This window comes from Leucoraja erinacea, chromosome 31 (assembly GCF_028641065.1).
Source record: "Leucoraja erinacea ecotype New England chromosome 31, Leri_hhj_1, whole genome shotgun sequence".
Taxonomy (NCBI): Eukaryota; Metazoa; Chordata; class Chondrichthyes; order Rajiformes; family Rajidae; genus Leucoraja; species Leucoraja erinaceus.
The window spans coordinates 24,082,879-24,095,002 of record NC_073407.1 but is presented as its reverse complement, the minus strand read 5'-3'; the positions used below and the strand labels follow the sequence as shown (position 1 = coordinate 24,095,002).

The following is a 12,124-nucleotide window of genomic DNA, read 5'->3' as shown; positions in this document are numbered from 1 at the left end:
TAAAGACAGGTCAATGGCTTAAATTAAATGCTCATGGATGTTCAGTCATTTCCCATGCGTTGACCGTAAATCATCCACCAACCAGTCTGACTGGTCCTGTCACTTGCAGCCATTCTTTAAACGTCTTACTGTAAGCAGCAAAGATTGACAACATCCAAAGACTGGGAACTGTGAAAAAGGATTAGGATTAACAAATTTATCAGGAAGGCTGGCTCCATCCTGGGGAGATGGGCTTGGAGGGGGACACAATAGACATAGAGAAATTAGGTGCAGGAGTAGGCCATTCGGCCATTCGGCCCTTCGAGCCTGCACAGCCATTCAATATGATCATTGCTGATCATCCAACTCAGTATCCCGTACCTGCCTTCTCTCCTTACCCTCTGATCCCCTTAGCCACAAGGGCCACATCTAACTCCATCTAAATATAGCCAATGAACTAGCCTCAACTCCCCTCTGTGGCAGAGAGTTCCAGAGATTCACCACTCTCTGTGTGAAAAAAGTTCTCCTCATCTCGGTTTTAAAGGATTTCCCCCTTATCATTAAGCTGTGCCCCCTTGTCCTGGACTTCCCCAACATCGGGAACAATCTTCCTGCATCTAGCCTGTCCAACCCCTTAAGAATTTTGTAAGTTCTTATGTGATCATGGCTGATCAATGTGATCATGGCTGATCATCCACAATCAGTTCCCCGTTCCTGCCTTCTCCCCTTATTACCTGACTCTGCTCCGCTATTTTTAAGAGCCCTATCAAGCTCTCTCTTGAAAGTATCCAGAGAACCGGCCTCCACCGCCCTCTGAGGCAGAGAATGCCACAGACTCGCCACTCTTGAATGTAGCAATGGTGGTTTATCTGGAATTATGAGGAAACCTGGCAATTCTGCTTTGCCTTTAGGTTGGGACAATGGTCGCCTGTGCCATGCAGTCCGTTCTGTCACATCTACTTATTTTGAAAATGGGTATCAGTGCAGAAGTGAACGAGATTGGGGGATTAAAGACGATGCGATTTTGTGTGTGAAGCCTGGAGAGTGAAATATTCAGTGAAACTATAAATCTCTGTGAAATCAAGAAAGCGGGCAGAAAAATGGCAACATTAGCAGAAAATGTGGCTGTAAATTACATTGTGTTCAACGTATATTTGTTGAGATTGCTTCAAGGTGAAGCAGGCAGGATGGCATTTAGTGCCTGATCCCAGCAAGGGAGCAGCGGGTGGGAATATTAGGAGGTTTTGTTGTGGTATACTGTCAATCCCACGGAAAATTATGCATCATTTTGAGAGCGTGTTCATTAAAATAAAATTGAATGCTTTTATCGTCTAGTGTTATTTACCTGGCAGGCATTGATTAATCATGCGAAATATTTATGAAAGTATATCTTGTTTCTGGCAAGCCTTCATCTGTGTAGCTTCACACTGAAATAAATATTCGCTTATTTTGAAGATCGCACTAAATTCAAGACCCTGTCGTTGTAGTTGGAGGTTGCTCTAAATCCCATTGCATCTGCTCGTTCCATCCCATTATGGTCGGGCACGGTGGCGCAGCGGTAGAGTTGCTGCCTCACAGCGCCACAGAGACCCGGGTTCGATCCTGACTACCCAGCGGGACACGCAGCATTACTGGCGAGAAAGAAGCATAAGACCAGAAGAGATAGGGGTGGAATTAGGCCATTCGGCCCATCATGTTTACTCTGTGAAAGAATGTTTAGTAGACAAAATTGCTGGAGAAACTCAGAAGGTGCGGCAGCATCTATGGAGACAAAAATGCTGGAGAAACTCAGCGGGTGCGGTAGCATCTATGGAGCGAAGGAATAGGTGACGTTTCGAGTCGAGAAGTCTGAAGAAGGCTCTCGACCCAAAACATCACCTATACCTTCGCTCCATAGATGCTGCCTCACCTGCTGAGTCTCTCCAGCATTTTTGTCTACCTTCAAGAATTCTACCATGATCACTTTGCTATCTGCAGAACTCATCCGGCACAGATTGAAGTGTACTGTCAGGCAAGACACATCCATGAGGAAAGCCTGACACTATATTATACGGGTGGCACGGTGGCGCAGCGGTTGAGTTGCTGCCTTACAGCGCCAGGGACATGGGTTCAATCCGAATTAGGGGTTTTCTCCGGGTGATCTACCCACACCCACACTTACAGGTTTGTAGGTTAATTGGCTTCGGTAAAAATTGTAAAACGTCCGTAGTGTGTAGGATAGTGCTCTTGTACGGGGATCATTGGTCGGCAGGAACTCGGTGGGCCGAAGGGCCTGTTTCTACAACGTATCTCCAAACTAAACAATAATAAAATCATAGAGACTGAAAAGTTCATAAGCACAGAATGCAGCGATATCTCAAAGGGGGCTGCAGAACAAAAGTTGAATGTGCAATGATGTCTTGACACAACAGCTGCCAGTTTGGAGCTTGATGTTCTAACCATCTCCCTCTCAGATTGTACAGCAGAAAATGTAATCGGCAGCAAGAACAGCAGCTCAAAATAACTCTTTAAAAGGATCATCGACTGCTTCTAAGTTAGTTCATAAATGTTAGGAGCAGAATTAGGCCATTCAGCCCATCAGAACCACTCCGCCATTCCATCATGGCTGATCTATCTCTCCCTCCTAACCCCATTCTCCTGCCTTCTCCCCATAACCCCTGACATCCATATTAATCGAGAATTTATCTATCTCTGCCTTAAAAATATCCACCGACTTGGCCTCCACAGCCTTCTGTGGCAAAGAATTCCAGAGATTCACCACCCTCTGACTGAAGAAATTCTTCCTCATCTCCTTCCTAAATTCTTGGGCCTAGACTCTCCCACATCCACTCTATCCAGAAGTTGTTAAAACTTCAGCCCACGTCACCATGACGACAGTAGGAAGGAGCGTCTATCTCTGAATTATGTCCAGAGGATTTAGCAAAAACTGTGCAAAACCGAAGATGCTTTAGATATTTTCCTTGCATCTTCAATGACTGTTTTCAGGTCAAATGCAGTGATTGAGGTTTGTGTGATCTTTGCTTCATCACGGTATACTTCAGAGAATTTTTATATCACAGAAGTTTGGGGGTAAAAAAAACTTGAAATAATCTCTGAAGGTTAAATCTCAAATGAGTTTGATAAATTGTACCTTCAGTAGGGAACCGGCATCTGAGAGATCTACCACACAGCACTAGCATACAGCTATTTAAGCTGCTTTAAAATTTCCATTTAGTGGGTTTCCTGATAAGATTGCTTCATTAATGCTGAACCGCAGAAATCTTGTGATGTGGGGATGGATGCCCATCAGAAAAGGGGGGCTTTCTGTTGCTTGAAGCTGTATTTAACTTGTTGGGTTGAAAGTGGAATAAACTTTCTAACTTTGCAAAAAGGTATGGCTGAATTTTGTCGCACATTGTCTGTGGTGAAAAGAACTGACCAATTTAGTCTCTCATTCCAGCATCAAGTGCACAGTCTTGCAGTCAGGATCCTTCATAGGTGATAGGAGCAGAGTTATGGGGCTGTCCCACTGTACGAGCTAATTCAAGAGTTCTCCCGAGTTTCCCCCGATTCAAACTCGGGGAATTACAGCAAATAGCTGCTCGTGGGTACTCGGGGCTCCCGTGGACATTTTTCAACGTTGAAAAATCCTCGCGAGTCTTCACGAGCTTACCGCGTTTCCCGAGCACCTGCCGTTAGCGTTACGAGCCGCTAAGAGTGTCCCGTGCTCACAAGTACCCGCTACGTACATTCTACGTGCTTACCACGAGTTTGATTGTTTTTAAAACTCGGGAGAGCTCTTGAATTTGCTCATACAGTGGGACAGGGCCTTTAGGCCATTCGGCCCATGAATTATACTCCGCCATTCAATTATGGCTAATCTACCTCTCCTCACCCCATGCTCCTGCCTTCTCCCCATAAACCCTGACTCCCGCACTAATCCTTGACTGTACATCCACATACTCTTTGGATGTCTTTGGCGATACAGCGCAGAAGCTGACCCTTCGGCCCACTGAGTCCACGTCGACCCTGTACACTAGTTTATTTTGGGTTATTATCACGTGTACTGAGTTACAGTGAAAAGCTTTTGTTGCATGCTATCCAGTCAGCAGAGAGACAATACATGATTACAATTGAGCCATTTGCAGTGTACATAAGGCAATAACGTTTAGTGCAAGGCTAAGCCAGCCACCGAGTCCATGCTGACCAGCGACCGTCCCATTCACTGGCGCTATCCTACGCACATGAGGGACAATTTCCAATCCTTACCGAAGCCAATTGAGCTGCAAACCATATAACCATATAACAATTACAGCACGGAAACAGGCCATCTCGACCCTTCTAGTCCGTGCTGAACACGTATTCTCCCCTAGTCCCATACACCTGCGTTCAGACCATAACCCTCCATACCTTTCCCGTCCATATAACTATCCAATTTATTTTTAAATGATTAAAAAAAAACCTGTACGTCTTTGGAGTGCGGGAGGAAACCGGAGCACCCGGAGAAAACCCACGTGGTGAACGTACAAACTGTGTACACACAGCACCCCTAGTCAGGATCGGATCCGGATCTCTGGCGCAGTAAGGCAGCAACTCTACCGCTACGCCACCGTATCATTTTAATGTGAGGATTGAGCCCAGGTCTCTGGCATTGAGGCAGTCGCTCTTCTAGCCGTGCCTTTAGATTACAGATTTTGACCTAATATTTATTTTCCGCATGTCTTTGCAATTTTTTGGCGTCTCTTGGGAATAAACGACCAAAACCTGCCGGATGAACAAGCTCCACTTGAACTGTTTTCTTTGAAGCAATCCAGCTTTCTTTCAGCCATGGTTCGCTTTCAATCAGTCACTCAATAAATTAAATAGCAATTTAACATGAACCTTATAAGTTACCCAATGGCTTATTTGAATGGGTTGCTTTTCAAGGAGTGATAATGCAACAAATAAAAAGATCAGTAGTAAGCTTTAAAATTATCATTCTTATACTTTTTGTATTTAATTAAATGTTAATTAGGAAATGCCAGCTTCCGTTCAAAGAAATACTTTTTGATTGAGGCCAACAATTCCACTGTGCTTTAAGTTGATGATGTTTTTCTACATTAAAGCGGCTTCTTAAATGCATGTTGTCAGGACAGACACGATAGTCAGTTAATTTGCCCACGTCTTCAAGTCTGACATCTACACACTGGAGGCTAAAAAAATATAGTTAGGCAGATGTTGAAAATCTGAAATAAAAAGCAGAAAAATCCTGGAAATCTTCAACGGGTCAGGCAGCATCTGTGGTAGTGTCAAACATAAATAGCAAATTTTCAAGAAGATAGCAGGGGATGGGGATAGGATAGTGCTATTGTAGGTGGCGATCGCTGCATTGCACGGACTCAGTGGGCCGAAGGGCTTGTTCCGCTGCTGTATCTCTAGTCTAAAACACTGGGTGAGGTGTGGTGGGGGGGAGGGGGGGAAGAGCTCAAATGATGAACTAACAGGATCACAGAGGGACAGACACAAAATGCTGGAGTAACTCAGCGGGACAGGCAGCGTCTCTGGAGAGAAGGAATGGGTGGCGTTTCGGGTCGAGTGACTGGAGAAGGGTCACCCATTCCTTCTCTCCAGAGACGCTGCCTGTCCCGCTGAGTTACTCCAGTGTTTTGTGTCTGTCTCCGGTGTAAATCAGCATCTGCAGTTCCTCCCGATACAGGATTACGTAGGGAATGTTTCAGCACATTAAACATGTCTTTTTCCTGGCTGTCCTTGGACTGCTATAGAAGGGGTAGATAATTGAAAGTCATTAGGGAGCGATGACCTGGGTTGGAAGGGGACAAGTTTAATCCCATTCCTGGAGCCAGGAAGGAAAGGTTTGGAGGGATATGGACCAAATGCGTGCAAGTGGGACGAGTGTAGCTGGGGCATGTTGGTCGGTGTGGGCAAGTTGGGCCGAAGAGCCTCTGTCCACACTCTATGACTCTACGACTGTGAATCTCTCTCCGGATGGAAATTGGGAACATTTTCCCAACAATTTATTAATCCACACGATGACTTTTCTTTGTAAATCAAATCTGAAATCCACGCACTCCCACAACTTGGTTGTTGTGAGAGCGTTTGTTTAAACGGCCAGTCCTACTTTGGGATTTGTTTTCAGCGACTGCGAATGTCGGTGACTGACGCCCTCACCGTCACGTCACGCTACGTCATGCCTCGTCACGTGCCTTCACAACACAAGAAGTATACTAAACTAATCACATTGGAAATGAACTTACCCACAATAAATCTAAGGACCCATAACTTTTTAATGGATAAGTCCCGTGGGTGTGGGATAGGTCGGCGCTTTATATACCCGTGTCACCGGGCGTCACCCACAGGACAGCGTACGTCAGCGTGTGACAGGACGCACGACACGATAAGACACCCAGATGTTGAACATTCCGAAATCCAGGGGCGGCAGGGAGACACCGCGCGTCATTACATGAGTCACCCCGCGTCGCGACCCGAACACGCCGCGACACACACGGAGAGTGGGGAATCTCTGGAACTCTCTGCCACAGAGGGTAGTTGAGGCCAGTTCATTGGCTATATTTAAGAGGGAGTTTTTTTCAGATGTGGCCTCTTGTGGCTAAGGGGATCAGGGGGGGATATGGAGAGAAGGCAGGTACGGGATACTGAGTTGGATGATCAGCCATGATCATATTGAATGGCGGTGCAGGCTCGAAGGGCCGAATGGCCTACTCCTGCACCTAATTTCTATGTTTTTATGTAACCTCTTCTCAGGCTGTTCCCGAAAATGTCGCCCAAGTGGGACAGGCCCTTTAGGCTGTGGCCTCTGTGTAATGAAGGAGGGTAAGTCTGCCAAGGTTCCCACTAGGTGGAGCACCAGCTTGCATGCAGCTTGGAATGGCTCCCTGAGTTAATTGTTTTGTGTTGATTGTTACGAGGAGCCAGATAATTGAAAATTGAAAGGAAAGATGTTGTAGAGGGTGCAGAGAAGATTTACGAGGATGTTGCCCGGACACGATGGACTGAGCTATATATAGGGAGAGGTTGTGTACGCTGGGTCTCTACTCCTTGGATCACAGGAGGGTGAGGGGATGATCTCATAGAGGTGGACAAAATCATGAGAGGAATAGATCGGGTGGACGCACAGAGTCTCTTGCCCAGAGTAGGCGAATCGAGAACCAGAGGACATAGGTTTAAGGTGAGGGGGAGATTTAATAGGAACCTGAGGTAACTCTTTTGCACAAAGGGTGGTGGGTGTATGGAACGAGCTGCCGGAGGAGAGCGTTGAGGCTGGTACTATTGCAACTTTTAAGAAACATTTAGACAGGTACATGGATAGAACAGGTTTAGCGGGATAGGGACCAAATGCAGGCAGGTAGGACTAGTGCAGATGGGACACGTTGGCTGGTGTGGGCAAGTTGGGTTCAAGGGCCTGTTTCCACGCTGTATGACTGAATTTATCAAGCATTTGAAATCCTGCTATCATTAATCTTTTGTTGCGTGCTAACCAGTCAGCGGAAAGACAATACACGATTACAATCGAGCCATTCACATGGTAAGGGAATAACGTTTAGTTCAAGGTAAAGCCAGTAAAATCCGATCAAGGATAGTGCAAGGGTCACCAATGAGGTAGATAGTAGTTCAGGACTACTCTCTGGTTGTGGTAGGATGGTTCAGTTGCCTGATAACAGCTGGGAAGAAACTGTCTCTGAATCTGGAGGTGTGCGTTTTCACACTTCTGAACCTTTTTCCTGATGGGAGAGGGGAGAAGAGGGAGTGGCCGGTGTGCGACTGGTCCTTGATTATGCTGCTGGCCTTCTCGAGGCAGCGTGAGGTGTAAATGTAGTCAATGGGAGGGAGGTTAGTTTGCATGACAGTCTCAGCTGCGCCCGCAATTCGTTCCAATTTCTTGCGGCTTTGGGCAAAAGGACACAAAGTGCTGGAGTAACTCAGCAGGTAAGACCGCACCTCCGGAGAACGTGGATAGGTGACGGGACCCTTCCAGAGGGTTTACACCTGATACATTCCCCGTCCATATTCTACAGAGCTGCCAGACCCACTGAGTTACTCCAGCACTGTGTATCCTGCTTCGATTCAAAGCAACTTTTGGAATTCTCAACGTTTATCGTGATTAAATATAAATAGCTGTTGTCACCAGTGCAAAGTTTCAGCCAAACGTTGACTTCAGCAGATGATTCAGCGGAGAATGATGCGTCTAAAAATAAAAACAAGGCCTTGTTTTGCCTTCAAAGTGTACTCGACAAAATGTGTGTGAAGGAGCTGTCGATGCTGGCTTGAACTGAAGATAGTACACAAATGCTGGTGTAACTCGGTGGGTCAGGCAGCATCTCTGGAGAAAAGGAACAGGTGACGTTTCGGGTCGAGGCCCTTCCTCAGACTGAGAGTCAATGGAGAGGATATGAAAAGGTACATAGAACAAATCAACACAATAAATGGGATCGAAATTTTTGTGGAAGAAGTTATCACTCAGATTTCTATTAAATCTTTTCCCCTGTCACCTTAAGCCCATGTCCTCTGGTCCTCGATTCACCTGCTCTGGGTCAGAGACTCTGCATCTACCCGATCTATTCCTCTCATGATCTCATACACTTGTGGTATTCACTTGTGGCAGCTTTTTTAATCCACGCACAGCACAGATAGTCTCTGCCTGACTAATGAGCCCACGCATCACAGTGGTTTGAGTTACTTGGTTGAACGCCTTCTTGAAAACGCTATCAACTGAACACCACAGCTCACCCTCGGATACAACGTGGAATTGTCAATCTAAATTCTGGGATGAAAGGGAATAAAAATATGAAAGGAAGAAGTCCGGGCTCGAATGATCTCAGAAAGGTGCTCACCATCATGAGAGGAATAGATCGGGCAGACGCACAGAGTCTGTTGCCCGTTCGAGGACCAAGAGAAATAGGTTTACGGTGAGGAGGGGAAAGATTTAATAGGAATCTGTGGGGTAACGTCTTCACACAAAGGGCGGTGGGTGTATGGAATGAGCTACTGGAAGAGGTAGTTGAGGCAGGGACTATCGCAGCGTTTTAAAACCGACAGGTACATGGATAGGACAGGTTTGGAAGGATATGGGCCAAACGCAGGCAGGTGGGACATGTAGAAGGGACATGTGGGCAGGTTGGGTGGAAGGGCATGTTTCCATACTGTATGACTCTATCAAGAGTTTGAAATCCCGGTGTCCTTGTCTGCAGAGTCAGCAATCTGACCTCATTTCTAAAAGCACTCTCATTGTTTGTTGTTGCCAGAAGTCATGAGTATCGTTTGCATGTTGTAACACTCTATGACTCTAATTCGAAACAGATTCATATGTGCAATAGAGGCAGATGTACCAAATATCCCCCCCCCCAACTCTGGGAGTGTGGGCACAGATTGAGTGCCCTATTCTGTAAATGAACCCCTTGGGTGAATGTAAAGGACTTTATGATGTGTTTTTCAGAAGTCATGCAGTGTGGAAACAGGCCCTTCGGCCCAAATTGCCCATACCGGGTAATATGTCCCAGCTACACTGGTCCCACCTGCCAGCATTTGGTCCATATCCCTCCAAACCTGTCTGATCCATGTACCTGTCCAACTGCTTCTTAAATGTTGGGATAGTCCCAGCCTCAACTACCTCCTCTGGCAGCTCGTTCCATACACCCACCACCCTTTGTGTAAAAAAGTATTTCGCCATTCTCTTGGCTCCAACATACACCTCATCACCCCACTAATATCACACATCAAGGTTATCTGATTATTACTGCATTTACTTCAATTCTTCAATTACAGTTTCAAGGTTTAGTTTAGTTTAGAGATACAGCGCGGAAACAGGCCCTTTGGCCGACCAGCGATCCCCGCACAGTAACACTATCCTACACACACTAGGGACAATTTCCACTTACACCAAGCTAATTAACCTACAAACCTGCACGTCTTTGGAGTGTGGGGGGAAACCGAAGATCTCGGAGAGAACACACACGGGTCAAACTCCGTACCAATAGCAGTCGTGGTCGGGATCGAACACCGTCATTCCCTTAAGTTACACGAGGGACTAATTTGAAAGTTCCTTGCTGACTGTGAAATGAAGATCCTGAGGTGGCAAACCTGACTTGATAGGTACATGTGCTTCCTTTCTTCATCTGATGTGCAAGGAAGTGACAGCATCCAGCATCACTGGAATTTAAAACTCACGGGTGTTATGCTATTCCTGGGAACACCAGCAATTACTTGCTTAAACCAAGTGTTCTGCTACATCAGGGGTTTCTCTGGGTACGATGTGGAATGCAGGCAGAGAGCAACATAGGGACCTCAGGCTATTTCATTTAATTGCAAGCAACGCCTTAATGGGCTGATGATGAGCCGCAGACTTGACGTACAATTACTGCGCCGTCGTTGGGTGAAATTATGTGCACGTCAGCTGTTCGTCCGGCGAGTGAACAGAAGGGTCACTTTAATTCCAGGAATTATTCCAGGAATGAATAGGTTAGCATATGATGAGTGTTTGACAGCGCTGGGCCTGTACTCACTGGAGTCTAGAAGGTTGAGGGGGGGGGACCTCATTGAAACTTACAGAATAATGAAAGCCTTGGATAGAGTGGATGTGGAGAGGATGAGAGACTCCACTGGTGGGAGAGTCTAGGACCAGAGGTCACAGCCTCAGAATTAAAGGGCGCTCTTTTAGAAAGGAGGTGAGGAGGAACTTCATTAATCGGAAGATAGTTAATCTGTGGAACTCATTGCTCAGAGGGCTGTGGAGGCCAAGTCAGTGGATATTTTTAAGGCAGAGATAGACAAATTCTTGATTAGAACGGGTGTCAAGTGTAATGGGGAGAAGGCAGGAGAATGGGATTAGGTGGAGATCAGCCATGATTGAATGGTGGAGTAGACTCGATGGGCCGAATGGACTAATTTTATTCTTACGACTTGTGAAGGGTTTCGACCCGAAACGCCACCTATTCCTTTTCTCAAGAGTTTGTATCTTCTCCCCATGACCTGCATGGGTTTTCTCTGAGATCTTCGGTTTCCTCCCACACTCCAAAGACGTACAGGTATGCAGGAAGAATTGGATTGGTGTATGTAAAATTTGTTCCTAGTGTGTGGAGGATATTGTTAACATGCGGGGATCGCTGGTCGGCATGGACCCGGTGGGCCGAAGGGCCTGTTTCCGTGCTGTATCTCTAAACTAAACTAAAATACTAAAAATGATGCCGCCTGTCCCGCTGAGTTACTCCAGCCTTAAACCAGCATCTGCAGTTCCTCCCTACATATTACTTGAGTGCGGCCTTGCTACTTTATAGGAAAGGAAAAGGCAATGCTCATCAATATTCAGAGCAACACCATCCAAATACGATCCATTTGCAGCTATGTTTATTTTTGTAACAACTGCTTGGAATCTGGGACTTCAAAGACTAGACAGCCTGTCGTTGAGAAACAGCAACTTGGTGACACTGGAGCCTGATGGAACTGAATGGCCAGAATGGCCCCAGATGCCCAGCATGAGGCACGGTGGCACACTAGACAATAGGTGCAGGAGTAGGCCATTCGGCCCTTCAAGCCAGCACCACCATTCACGGTAATCATGGCTGATCATCCACAATTAGTACCCCGTTCCTGCCTTCTCCCCATATCCCCTGACTCCACTATCTTTAAGAGCTCTATCTAAAGGGCCTGTTCCACTTTCTCGACCTAATTAACAACCTTTTTTACTCGTGGACATTTTAAACAGGCTAGAAAAGCGCCCCGACCTACTTGATGCCATGAGTACCTACGACTAGCATCACGACCTGCTACGACCTACCTACAACCTCCTACGACCTAGTGACGACCATGCTGCGAGTATGTCAAGGGCAAACTCGGCAGAGGTCATGAATTAGGTCATGAAAGTGGGACATGCCCTTAACTCTCTCTTGAAAACATCCAGAGAATTGGCCTCCACTGCCTTCTGAGGCCGAGAATTCCACAGATTCACAACTCTCTGGGTGAAAAGGTTTCTCCTCATCTCCGTTCTAAATGGCTGACCCCTTATTCTTAAACTGTTGCACATCGGTAGAGTTTCCGCCTCACAGCGCCAGAGACCCCGGTTCGATCCTGACTGCGGGCGCTGTCTGTATGGAGTTTGTACGTTCTCCCCGTGACCTGCGTGCGTTTTCCCTGGGTGCTCCGGTTTCTTCCCACA

At 46.5% G+C, this 12,124-nt stretch overlaps 1 protein-coding gene across 1 annotated transcript in view; it reads left to right on the top strand.

Moving 5' to 3' along the window:
- The window catches only part of LOC129712119 (astrotactin-2-like), an 863,305-nt gene that overhangs the window by 18,216 nt on the left and 832,965 nt on the right, over positions 1 to 12,124 (top strand).